The sequence below is a fragment of the Podarcis melisellensis genome (assembly GCF_964234715.1).
Source record: "Podarcis melisellensis genome assembly, chromosome: 3".
Classification (NCBI taxonomy): Eukaryota; Metazoa; Chordata; class Lepidosauria; order Squamata; family Lacertidae; genus Podarcis; species Podarcis melisellensis.
The window spans coordinates 28,087,364-28,101,542 of NC_138530.1; the positions used below are offsets into that span (position 1 = coordinate 28,087,364).

Below are 14,179 nucleotides of genomic sequence, written 5' to 3' on the forward strand. Positions count from 1 at the left end.
AGATTTCTCTTCTGCCTTCGTGTATCTTCCACAAGTACTCCCCTAATAGCCATATTTAAGTTAAGCCTGTTTAATAAGACATATAAGTACATGGCTGCAGAGGGAGAAATCTACAATGTGAGCAAGTGAGCAATCACAGTTCTCCTCCTCCCCTCCTCCTGTCTTCCCTCTTCTTTCTTTAACCTTTGAGAGAAAATGCACCAACCCACTGGCAACTTCCCAAGTATGTTTTCATGTGCAGTCACAGCTAACTGTAAGGAGCAGAATCCACCACATTAATAGCTACTCACAGCTTAAAAACACACAAAGGTCTCCCAGACATGCAGCTCAGGAGGACACAGAAGCACAAATGCCTTTGTTCAAAACATACACAAAACGTGCTCCTGACACTTTATGTCAGGCTTCTTCAACCTCGGCCCTCCAGATGTTTTTGAGACTACAATTCCCATCATCCCTGACCACTGGTCCTGCTAGCTAGGGATCATGGGAGTTGTAGGCCAAAAACATCTGGAGGGCCGAGGTTGAGGAAGCCTGCTTTATGTGCTATACATATATAGGTAGTTTAAAATGTGGGGTTTCCTCCCACACACAAACTTGTTTCCTTCTTTGTAAGAAAAAAAGAGTGTGATGCCTGCATGTAGGGATGAAATGCCACTGTGTGTAGGGACAAAAGCAAGCCACTGAAACAATGGTGCATAGATCTCCCAAGTCATCTCTCGCAGAAAGAGGCTCATCTCTCTTTCACTATCTGACTCTCTCAACACCCCTCTCCTCAGGGTCTTATCTTTTTGCTTAAGATACTATGCAAAGTGCAATGCACATTGCCCATTGATTGCAGCATGTATATATAATAAACTATAATATGTAAGACAACAGAAGAAAGGTGCACCTCTCACCCCATAAGGGCTCAACTACCATACCCCACACAAGAGGGGCCCAGTTATCTAGGTCATCCTCCTGCCAAATAGCAGCTCCCTGGATAGAAAGCTGTCCCATTCCTCTCCCACCTTCCAGATTTACAGCTCCCCAAAAGGGCACAAGCAAGAAACAATGGGTATAAAAAAGGGGGTAGGGGAATCCCTTTTGACCAGTACAACTTCTGCTGCCACAAGTTTTGGGACCTTTGTGGAATTTAATTATCATCTACTTCTCTAAACCTTGATACTCAGAGGAAGGAAGATTGCATGAACCTCAAGCCAAATGTCACTTTCCCTCTTCCCTCTTGATTTTTGAACTGCTGTGTGTGTGTGTGTGTGTGTGTGTGAGAGAGAGAGAGAGAGAGAGAGAGAGAGAGAGAGAGAGAGAGGGAGGGAGAGGGAGAGAGAGGGAGAGGGAGAGGGAGAGGGAGAGGGAGAGAGAGAGCAGGAAAACACACATAATCTCAACACAAACACAGCAAGCTTTCTTCCGTGCTCCCCAACCCCATACATATTTTATTGAAACTGAGACCCATTTTGTTCAATGGTACTTCTTCTAATACATGTCTACTTGAAAGTAAATCACACTGAGTTCAATTGGAGTTACTCCTAAGTAAGTGCACATGAGAGCACTGCTTCACACAATCAGTAGCACAATGTGGTAAAACCATATTAATAAGAGGGAGGGGGATAGATAAGAATAATTCCCCTAGTATTTAACTGGCAGGCAGGCCTGTTTGGCTCCTGCAAATCGCTCATCAGAAAATGTTTTAAGAAAAAGAGCGGTGGTGGGGTGAGGTTCTAATGTCTCTTTCCCCGTGTGCCACCTCCAAAGCTCCCGCGGACAGATCGCGCTGCCCTTGGTAATCCAAGAGGCGAGGCAGCAAGGTAGCAGCCGATTGGCAAAGCTGCGGAACTTCTGAGCTCCTTGAAAGGGAATCTAGGAGTGGTGGGACAGGCGCGCAGATGTACCCACACCCACAAACACCCACACAGGGTATCAGTCACACATTCCAAGCAGCCGCAGATCAATTAATAATAACAACAAGAGCAATAACAGTAACAATACAGTTTGTTGCGATTGCAGGCACACCATACTGGCAACAGCTTTAAAGTCAAGTCCTCTCACTCCAGCCCCGAGAATCTCCCCCCCCCCCACCTGCGCACGGTGATTCTAATGCTGCCTCCATCTCTGCATGCTGAGTGAGGAACTGCCCCATGACTGTGGCTCCTCGAACCCTAGCCAGCTGCAATGATCTTTTGTTGTTCTTGTTGTTGTTTAAATAAACAATTCCCCTTACACGAACGGAAAGGAAAGGTTGGGGAGGGCAGGAACAGGACAAAAACCTGCGGGAATGGAATCTGTCACCATACTCAAAACACGCAAGAAAAACAAACAGAAACCCCAAGCTATCCTTAAAAAGAAAAGAAGAAATGGTAAAGAGGTGGCGGGGAGCGGGGAGAGGGAGAAATCAATAAAGCCCGGGTGGCTGGTTTAACTGTGTGATTTCTATGAAAAGGAACTGACTCCAGAGCAAGTCAAATTGAACCAGGTCTGAAGGTGGAAAGGTGGGGGGGAGGAGTGTAACAGAGCTTCTATCAGCTGTTCGGCTCTTCCCAATCTAAAAAAGAAAGGGGGGAAAGGGAAAGGGGGGATGCCCCAGATGTAATGTTAGTTTTCAGATGTGCATGATAAGATAAGGTGTGGACTCGGTTTACCTGGTCAGGGCAGAACCGCAGGCGGTTTAATCAGGTGAGTCGTCGGGGACTGTAAAGAAGCCGAAGCCGGTTTCTTTGCTAGGAAAGTCTACAACCCCATGCAGGGACATTGCAAAATCTTTACACACGCCTCCTTTAACTGGGCTTCCGCGACCTCAGCCGGAGAAAGGGGGGAGATGCCTGCCCGAGGCAGCTTGAGGCCACCTCCTCGAGCTCTCGCCCGGAGATCGGCGGGGTCTCCCGCAGCACGGGGTCCATTTAAACGGCTGCTCCGCACCAGGCGAAGCCGGCTGTGAGGGGGAGAAAGGCGGCGGTGGGCACCCGAAGGATGCACGGGCCTCCCTGTTTCCTTGGTAGAGTCGATCCGCACTCAGTCTGACCCAGGACGTCACTCTGCCTGTCTGTTTTCTCAATGATAACTTGGCAGGAGAAGGGGGAAGCTGCCAGGTCCCCCCCCCCTCCTTCCTTTCTCTCTCTCTCTCTCTCTGAGATCATTACTTGGTATGTGCACTTTTCTCGCATGCATTTTTTTAAATATATAAATATATATGTAATAATGCCCGAAGATCGTCTTATGCATAATCATGGTGATCGTTAGCAGCCTGCTCGGTTGTATTTGCATTGATTTGAGTCTGCCTGTGTGGCTGCGTGTGTTGTTTCTTGCTGCTGCTGTTCTTAAAGGGGCTGGGGTGGCTGGTTGGTGGGTGGCTGGGGTGGCTGGGTGAGAAAATACTATTGCCTATTTGTACAAAGAACCCACCAGCATTTAGAGATCCCAACATAACCTACAACTGGCACCGTTCTTCCCAGTCATTATTCCATAATCAAAATATGCAGATCCAGTCATTGGATCCTGCCAAATACCAATGATTTCCTCATTTGTCTTTTCCCATTCATCTGATTAGCCACGTTGAATGTTTGTCTGCTGTATTTTCATTACACAAGTGAACATACCCCAGTTCCTAGACAAAAGGTGGGGGCGGGTGAGAACCCGTTTGGGGGATGCATTTTTATTTTTTTCACCCAGCTACTAAAATTTCAAATGTAATAAAAGATTGCTTAAACTGCTTTTATTACATCCAGAATTTATTAGTTATTACAATAATAGCACTACAGTACTGTACTGGAAAGTCTTTCCAAATCTGGAACCCAAGGATTGATTTGCTCTGCTCTGCTCTTCTCTGCTCTGATTGTGCCACAGAAATAGTGCTTCTAGAATAACCAAAATCGCTCAAATCAATGTCTCAAACTGTAATTAATTGCCTATGTCATATCAAAATTGTGAGAATATAAAAATAAACTGTGGGCAGATCTCATTTGTTCTGTAATGTTATGACCAGTTACTTGGTTTCAGTATATTATGCATCAGTTGGTTTCAACAGTGCTTGGTTTCAAGTGTTTGTCATATGGCAGTCAACATCCACCAAAGAACTATGGCCACAGTCAATGCCTGTGGAAAGACCTGTGTGTGCATAGCAGGAAATGCTTTTTCATTTCCTCCCCAATTTTTCATGACATTATGAAAACTGCTGTTTGAACTTGTGATGAAAGATATATGTCTGTTATTTATGCCTAAGGTGGAGTTTCAGGTGGAGCTCTTTCCCATGTACTTTTCTTAATGGTGGTCCATCTATTTGACTCATAGTCTACTGTTTGGATAAGGTCCAACTAACAGGAAAATTCTCGTGTAGTGTTGACGTGGCATAGCCATCATCGGTTGCCAGATTTTGAAACAATCAGATTAAATCCACTAGCAAGTATCTAGGAAAGGGCTGTAGTTCTAGTAGCAGAGCACATACGTCACATGCAAAAGTCTCTGGGTTCAGTCCCTGGTCTCTTCAGTTAGGCCTGGAATTGACCCCTACCTAAAATTAGGTCCTTGGCTGCCAGTCATTGTAGAGCTATGGACCAAAGATTTGATTCCATATAAGGCAGATTCCTATGTTGGTTCAAGCAATTTTTTTTTAACTTTTGGAGTTGCAATGTACTAATCTCAATGCATGTTGGGAGCGTCTCTGAGCAACAGTAGCAGTACCACAACAAATTGTCTGTTTATTACTTCTCTATCCCACTTTTCTTCCAATGAATTGAAGGCAGCTCAATCTTCTCTCTCTCTATCCCCCCCCCCCCATTTTAAACCTCAGAAAAACTTTGAGGCATGTTAGACAGACTGAGACAATGGTGACTGTTCCAGCGATCAATGACCAGGAAGCTTTATGGCTTGAGGATTTGAACTTGGTTTTCCTAGTCCAACATTCTAACCACACTGACTTATGGTGGGTTCAGTAGTACATAACAGGTTGTCAAACTTGAGGCAGTGGAGCACACCACTAGTGCCGAAGAAATGTCACCTAAAATGGTTGTGTCTCCCAGGTGTAACACATACAAATACTCTGTGGTAACCTCCCATCCACTGCTAATCTCCATTGCCACCTACTCTTGACCACCAGGAACCTGGAGAAAGGGCAAGGTGATCTGTAATGTGGTGGCAAAACTCCAGGCAGTAAGTGCTTTTGTACATCACAGCACAGAGACAGATCTGTCACTTTAGGGATACCATTTTTGGTGTCATCCCCATGACAGTTGTAATGTGCGCTCCAGCCCAGATTCAGTGCCAAATGCTCCTACCAGGCTGTTGCCAAGTACTATCAGAGAGAAAAAGAATAAGGCATCCAGATCGTATGATGGGTAGATTTCTCCTGCAACAAATTGGACACCTCACATGAAGTACTCTTGCACAATTGATTTATATGCTGTCAGTACTGGTGGTACTGGATTGTGAGATGCCATTTATTTCAGAATATTATAATACTCCATGCAGCACAACAGGTTCTCTTTATTTTAGAACATCCTATTAGTGCCATATAGAAGCAGCCTCAAAGTATCTCCTGCTTTCTCAGTCTTGATCATGCAGTTTAACATACTTTGAACTAGTTTAGGATGCAGTGAGTAGCTGCAAAAATCACCAGAGGAATCAGCAGTCCAACAATTTCCCTGTAATTGCATTTTCTGGACCAGCTATTATATGCACACAAACTTATATAAGTCTATAACTTCAACCAATCATTCCCTGTCAGGAACAGCCCTCACCTAACAATATCCATATGGTACAGTGATAAATTGCTAGTATTCACCTACGGTAATATGGAACAAAACAGATGTAAGAAAATATGCTGTGCAAACCTATGCATATTTACTGAGAAGTAATTTCTACTATCTACTGTGGGACTGATGTACTGGTAATTCTATTTAGGATTCTAGCTTAAAACAACAACCCAGCATTTTCAAAGATAACATAAATAATCATCCTTTTAAACCAGCTGTATCTATAATACCATATAAATACATCTAATTTGTACTTATTTAGAATGTTTCATTGTTCCAAGCATCCTTCAGGGTTCCAAACAATTTACTTGTGAAAGTAATAATCAAATATTTATATGCTAATATACAGTATATGGTGCTGTTTAGAGTTCAGTGTGGCAGCAATATGGAAATCAGTTCACACTGAAGGCCGTTTGCCCAGACATCTGAACATACACTATTTTAAATACAATTTTACAGCTTTGTCTTCAAAGAACTTCATTGGTGAAAGTCCAATATAAAAGCCTCTCATCTGTATAGTCTACACTGCACATAACACATATACATTAGAAAGTGTGTGTGTGTGTGTGTGTATAATGTGCACTGTATGAATGTATACAGTGTGAATGAGCTGAAGATACTGAACAAAACACAAGTTTTCCAAGTTGATGGCAGTTAGGCCAATAACCACCCAGGCATTTAGCCAGAGATCTCAAATGCTATCAGCCTATGTGGATCTATACACAACAATGATCAAATTAATGTAAAATGTAATAAGTTTGCAGTATTGTACACCTATGCATTGAGAACAATATGAGTTAGAAACACATGAGCAAGTATACTTTTTGAGCTTCTGGCTGAAATGCTAAATATCCCCATGCAGTATGCTTTTGAAACTTATGAGCACCTGGAGCAAAACAGGGGTGGGAGTAAAAAGTTATACTTGACACATTTAGACCTTTGGTTACACTTAAAGCAATTCCAAACATTGCCAAGTTTGATTATAGGAATAAGTACATGATGAAAACAAATTAGGGCTGGTTTGCACATGTGATGGGAGTGCTGAAATTCCTCCAATAAGTATGTCTTAGTTATGCATATTTAGGAGTACTATGATGTATGAACTGGAAGTATATGCATGTATACATGATTACATGGGATGGCAGTGATTCCCATGACATAATGACTCTAAAAAGTGTTGCCAAGGTAGTGCAGCCTTATATTTAACTGCACATTTAACTGCTCATTCACACTATGACTATTCTCAACATCATTACAAGAATACACAAGCGATGTGATGATCTTTAAGGAGAGAATCTCGCATACAAATCATAATATATTGATATATTGTAAGAACTATGTGTTTTTGAAACTGTTCATCTAGTTGTACTGGTTTTCCAAAAGTGCTCTTTCCTAGTTTAATGCATGAATTAATGGCTTTTAATCATCACACTAAAAAAAACACAGCCTGACTTTCTAAAACGTGACTTGCAAAAGAGGTAAAGAACAAAACCTTTTCCTTTTTTTAACAATACTGATTGTGTGAAGAAAAGCATGCTAAGAATGTCTGGGGATAATTAATATATTTGCGGTTACCTGAAGAATATGTCATAAAATATGATCCAGTGTGATGTAGTGCTTAGAGTGCCTGACTAGGGTCAAGTAGACTCAGGTTCAAGCCCCAACTCAGCCATGAACCTCACTTTTAGCCTAATCTATGCCACATGGTTGTTGTGAAGATTAAAGCAGGAGGGCAGACCATGTGTACTAACAAGCGTAATGAAAAATAAAATATGAAATATTTCTAATCCATGACTTGGATCCACATTCATGTGTTATATGCCTAGGGAGACCCACCATCTGGGTTGAAGTTTCTGAGTGTTGCAGGACTCTCCAGAGAGATGTGCTATGTTGCATGGTTAGCTATAGCTGAGGGATAAAAATCAGGGTCCTATCATGGATACATAGAAATGTGTTTGCACAGGGGTCCTTGGACTGGAGCCCATATTTTCTAATATAGTTCTAATTCACATTACTGTCTGTCAAAAGAGAGTTGGGTTATATTCATGTTCCTTCAATCTCTTCCCCTTTTTAACACACAATCAAGGCTTAAATCAGAGTTACTTCATTGAATATGTATTTTAATATATCAGATACAATGGTAGCTTAAAAAGATAGTATACAAATTATAATTTGGGCCTATTAAATTATAAACTGCAATATTTTACTAAAACAATGATATCTCCTTAATTTTTGTGGTGGCTTCCCCTTGTGGAATGCTCTCCCCAGTGAGACTTGCCTGGCACCTTTGTTGCATATCTCTAGGCGCCAAGCAAAAGCATTCTTCTCCCAGGCCTTTGGCTACTTAAACTGTGGCCTTTTAATCTGCCTGAAGGGGCGTTATTGTTTTTGTTTGTTTTTATGGTATGTAGTTTTGTGTTTTTACATTGTAAACCCCCCTGTGATCTTCAGATGAAGAGTGGTATAGAAATCTAATTAATTAAAATTACTTATTAATAATAAGGAATTTCTAAAAGACCTGAATGAAGCGGCTACAGAATGACAGGGTATAGGGCTTTGAGGGGATGAGATATTATTCTGATTGACTTACACTGTTACAAGCTGTGGAGAACATTGTTGCAATCAGCAGTACTGCCAGTATAAAAATGGGTTTGAGTGAGATCTGCGTCCAGCTCACGCAGCATAACTGTTTTATGGGAACATTACAAAAATGAAAGTCTTACTCAATCTAAACAGGAAAACATGCCCCTATGATTTAAAGCTCAGCAGAAACTTTACTGAAAGCATGCTGGCTTGTTTTATGATACAAACCTTTATGGGAATTAGAATTTGCTCAGAATGAAGCTGTTATCAGAGTCACTGGACTCTAGAACTGAGCTAGTTCTGTTGTGAGAATAAATGGGCTAGAGGGCAGGGTATAGAATGGACAGGGGACTACAACTTAAGTTAAGGGAACAAAGGTTAAAAGGATGTACCTTAGAAAAGAAATGAGGCATTTTTAAAAGTAATTGTTGTCAACACACACTGCCAGCCTGAGAGAAATTGTCTGCTTTATCCATAATCCAGAACAACTTTATTCATAGTCATATAACATACTACAGAGGTAAGCAGCATTGTGTCTGTCATTAATTGTGTCTGACCCAGCTGATCAGTAGACAGACCAATCTGCCTGAGGATTGTTTCCAGACTGCTGATCACCAGACCTTGCATAAGCAAGTCTACTGTGCTAGATTCTGGGGAAACTGACGTTCAGGATTTTGAAAAGTCCTTAACAATTTCCTAGCCATTACTAGTTAGTGGCTAGCAGAAAATGTAAGAATTAGCCTTGACAAATCTGGTAACCTAACAAGGGTCAGGAAGAAATCACTCCGTGATGTTTGAATACAAAGGATGAACTAAGATTCAAAATGCAAATACAAGTTTCTCAGATTCATTTTTATGTCCATTTCTTTATGAAAACCTGCCATGTTTGGAGGAAGGTTTATGCTTACTTCTAATCAATGGGCCAAGGCTCAGGAAGACCAAAGATTGGACAAAGGAGGACAGCTTATTGATACTGCAATGGAAGTGTTATTCTGTATAACAGACATTTACTGCTTCTTTGAAGTTTACTTAATGCTGACTGCATCTAAAGTCTGCTGGGCAGTTCTGGACTGCTGAGATAGAGAGGTTTGCCACACTTATTATTCCTTCTTAACACAAAATGTAAATCTTGCCAATTGGAATAAGAGTGAATTGAACAGAGATGGCAGGATTGTAAAATGAATCTTTATTTAACTATAAATGGCTATCCTATATATATATATATATATATATATATATATATATATATATATGAGCAAAACCCTGAGTTGCTCAGATAGAATGTGTTACTGAAACCAATTGCACTTCTGTACTTTGTGTGTTTATGCTGGAAGTAACTCATGAGTTTCTAATAAGCAAAGCAAAAGATAGCTGCACATTGTTTAAAATTTTACAATACACAAAAGAAGCCCTAGAAATTGGAGAACCATTTGATATGGAAAAAGAGTTTCCATGAGCAATGATGCAAAAATCATCAATGAGATAAATGCTTTTGGAATGGATGCTAACAACACAGCAAAATAGTTTATTCACAATATGAAAAAAAGAAATGATGCCATATTCTGTGTATTAAAATAGGCAAATGATCATTTGGATACAATGGCAATATCAATGTGCAGCATTCTTAAAGACCATAGACTGCAATTATTTTTTTCAAGTGTAAAGAAGAGGAGTCATTGTATTCATATCAAGGAGTGTAGCTTTCTTTTGATTCTCAAACACGACAAAATCCATTGAGAGCTACACATGAGTACTGAAAAAATCCCCTATGTCACAGAGATTTGCATTGTTTTATCACTGTGGAAAATGAAATCCATGGAATAGCAGTACATATACACTGAAAGCATTACCTCATAAAAATCTGAGGTGCAGTAGGATTCTATGATCTTGCCTACATAAACACACCTTAGGTTTGGTGAGCATATGAAGATGCTTTACCTTGAGTAAGATTATTGCTCAACCTAGCACAGTTGAGCCTCTTTGCCTGGGCTTGGCTCTCTCAAGATGTTAGGGAGAAGTTATTTCCAGCCCTACAGTAAGAACCATTTAGTTTTTGATGACAGGGTCTAAATTTGGCCTAAGCCACCTCACAGAATTATTTTGAGGTTAAGCGACAACTATTCACGTCACCCTGAGCAAAGGGTGGGATATAAATGTAATAAAAAAATGTACACAAAATACCATTATCTTGACCATAGCCCAACACTCAGCAGTTGGCCTGATTTCACATGACTGCAATATCAAGCGATGATCTATCTGCATGTGTGAATCAACTCTTAAGAGATATAAAAGCAGAGAGAAATGGTTTAGCAAACTGGGGGGAAATATCGGGTCTATGCATTTCTGCATTACTTCTCCCCACTAACACACCAGCTCCAGGACTTCAGTCCAGGGCTGTTTAAATCAGAGGTCTCCATGACACCTGGTGAAGGAATAGGACTTTGAACCACATTCTTTTGGGGGTTCTGTGTATGGTTTGGACTATAAAATGGTTGTTTTTTGTATGAGAGATTCTTCTATACAGGGACACATGTTAACAAGAAAGTTAAAAGTATGCACAGGAAATTTCTGCACAGACGGGTCAAAAGTTGTTGGGAGAATAGTTTGCTCAGGAAGGTTAGAAGTGCACAGGAGTGTCAAAGGTTCAACCTAGGAATCTTACAATTAAGAAAGAGAAAGTTAAGAACTCTACTTTCCTTCTGACTAATTAAAATAGGGGTGGTTAGCCTGTGGCCCATGAGCCCCTGCAACTTTATCTGCTGATGTGATTGAATGATAAACAATCCCTCTACCTGCTCTTTAGAGACACAACAGAACACCATGATGGAAACCAGAGCACACGGAAACACAGTTTATATTCAAATATATGCACTCCCTCTGATGGCCTTTTAAAGAGTATCTCTAAAACCCTCTGCCTGCTGCATTTTCCTCCACCACAGTGCTAGACTCAGGATGGGTGGAAATACTGCCTTTTACTAGAATGGGTACAGCTGGAAATGCTGGTTGTTTCTGCATATGTGTGTATGCCTCTGTGTGTATGTTAGTGCATGCAAGAGTATGAGTAAGAGAGAGAGAGAGAATTCTGGAAGACTTCATGCCTGGTGAGTGTATACTATATGTGTGGTGAATGTGCACATGTGGTAATTATATATGTATGTTCTATATGTGTTGTGTGTGTGTGCATGCCCACATAGATTGGCTAGACCTACTGCTACTACATGGCCCTTGGAGCAGTGACTACCTTTCAATGCAGCCCACAAAAAATGCTAGCCACCTCAAAAGCTGGGAGACTAGTGAAATTACTAGGTATGTTAAGGTGGGACTTAGGATAATTAATTGAAGAACTGAAGAGCTACAAGGCAGAGAAGGAACTGAAACACTGAAACACCAACACTGGGTGGTGGACTGTATCTGGGTTGCCGTATCACAGTTTTTGCAGAGCTGGTTTGTCTTCTTGTCCTCTGTGTGGATGGATAGTGGAAGCAGGATCAATTAAACAGATCACTGAATGTTGTGCTTCCTCTTCATAGTACAATCAATTCACAGGATTCGGCTTTTTGTAGTTTAGGGTATGGGTTGCCTGTGCACACATTCAAGTTGTTTTTGTAAGTGCAGTAATCCACAATCATTCTGATCTATTTGCTAATGTTTCCAGTTTAGCTATTTAAGAGGCCTAAGCTTTTGTGATGTGTAGTGGCTGCATCAGGGCACTCTTTATGCTGCATCATCTTCACTCTGGAAAGGAGACTGGTAAGGATCAGAGGTGACATGCCTGTTTCTGGCTTCCATCTTAATCTTAGCTTAAGACTCTAAACTGTGCTTTTAAGATAACTTTGGCTTTTTAACAGTTAAAGCATTAAGTGAAAAATCAGAAGAAGCAGACTAGTACAGCAAGGATAGGAAACTCCAGACTTGGAGGCTGAATGAGGCCCTCCAGACATCGCTGTCTAGCCCTTGGGACTTTCCCTAGGCCACATACTTTGTTGTCTCTACAGTGGTACCTTGGTTTACAAACTTAATCCGTTCTTAAACCAAAACCGTTCTTAAACCGAGATGTGCTTTCCCTAATGGGGCCTCCCGCCGCCGGTGCCCTTCCGCTCTTCGGATTCTGTTTGTAGACCAAGGTAAGTTCTCAAACTGGGACACTATTTCCGGTTTTGCGGAGCTTGTAAACCGAATCGTTCTTAAACCAGACTGTTCTTAAACCGAGGTATCACTGAACTTTGTACCTTCCTTGAATGCTTCTGCCTTGCTAGCATGTATCTTTGAATTCTGAGCATGCTTCTTGCTTGTCTGGATGGAGGACAGAGATGTGTGAGAGTGTGTGTCTAGAAACAAGCCTACTGTACAAGATAAAATTAATTGCTTTGCCTACTTTTGGCCTATGACCCCACCCATTTGGCTTCCATAAGATTGCCTAGAAGGGAATGCAGTCCTTGGGCTGAAAACATTCCCCACCCCTACAATATAGCAAAAAATAAATGAAATTAAATATTTTCCACTTGCTGCTTTTGTTTTTTATACTGATTTTGCAAGGGTTCTTCCTGATTGATTTTCGTATCTTATCCTGTTGATAAAGTCTACAACCATGGTACTACTTTTATTAACTTTTGCTTTCATATCAAGACAAATCCAACACTTCTGATTGTGGTCAGTGCCAACTTCAGCACCAGTCATCCTTCAGCTGCTTCCAGGTCTCAAGCACCCCAACAGGTCCCATTGCTGATGCTGACCTTGAGTCTGCACCACCACTTAGTGGGTATAGCAGCTGCCTGCCATTTTAAATTTCTCACAGTACTATGCAGCACATGGCACAGGGTCTCTCCAGAGCACTGAGGGAAATTTTTAATGGTAGCCAGGGAACCAGTTATATAAGACAAAGACTGCCTTGCCAAAGTCATATAAAAGCTGGAGCCAGCCAATTTTGTGACTATTGAATCCTGAAAAGTACAACCCAAGAGGAATACTTCTTAAAACTCGACTTCTGAATTATATCAGGTGGTTGCAAGTCTTTGCATAATTCCCTGTGGGCACCAGTTAAGAGCATTTAGTGGTGCAACTCTGTTGTGTGTATCATAATAAATGTTACCAAATTGTAAGGGTAAAGGAGAACAACAAAGGAGGGGGAAAATACATTTTAAAGCAGGGCAGTGGGATTTGTTCTGGGCTGAAAAACAAACTAGACAGCCTTGGTTAATTTGCAGGTTTTATTAACTTAATTAGGAAGAGTGACAACATGTTGGGAACTGTGACAAGTTGGTTATACCCCCAACCCCACCCATGCCAGCCGATTCAACCAGCCAACTGGAATGTCCAGTAGCTGCCTGATACTGCCAGCTCTAAAACTGGGAATGTCACCATGTTCATCAAATTTGGATTGTGAGATCTTAAACCATAATAAACTTTAAAAGGGGTGGGAAAGCGAGAAATTAAATTCTTTCGTTTTTTGAAATGTTCTAGGATTATAGTTCCTGTTTTTTAGAAAAAGCAGAAAATTAACTGCAGGCCTAAGCTGCCGCTTTCTGTAATAGGATGTTTACTATCTGACATCAAGCTGCTGTTGGGAATGCCTGATTACAGCACAGAGAAACCTTAAGCACTGCTAACTATAACATTAATGGGGAATACATTATTCAGTTATGTGGCTGAGAATTCTTTTAACGGGGGTATATAAACCGAGGAGAGAGATAGAGAGAGACTTTAGGTCCTGCTCGTAGGACTTAAAATAAAATGTTGTAGTGTGGGGTGCTCCTGTTCAAGATGCCAGCCAGCCATGCTCTTTCCAATGGCACTCTATTCCACCCTACACACTTCCTATTTTCCCTCTCTCAATGTAGGGCAGTAGTCTGTGTCCA

At 41.2% G+C, this 14,179-nt stretch overlaps 1 protein-coding gene across 13 annotated transcripts in view; it reads right to left on the reverse strand.

Annotated features, from left to right (window-relative positions):
• The window catches only part of ESRRG (estrogen related receptor gamma), a 473,643-nt gene that overhangs the window by 435,528 nt on the left and 23,936 nt on the right, over window positions 1-14,179 (reverse strand). The window contains exon 1 of one of the 13 annotated variants that reach the window (XM_081904151.1): window positions 2,637-2,762. The exons of 11 other annotated variants lie outside the window; for them this stretch is intronic. The gene's annotated coding sequence lies outside the window, so the exon portion shown is untranslated. Of the gene's footprint in view, window positions 1-2,636; window positions 2,763-14,179 lie in introns of those variants that run through there. One more of the 13 variants, XM_081904158.1, reaches the window with a different exon arrangement.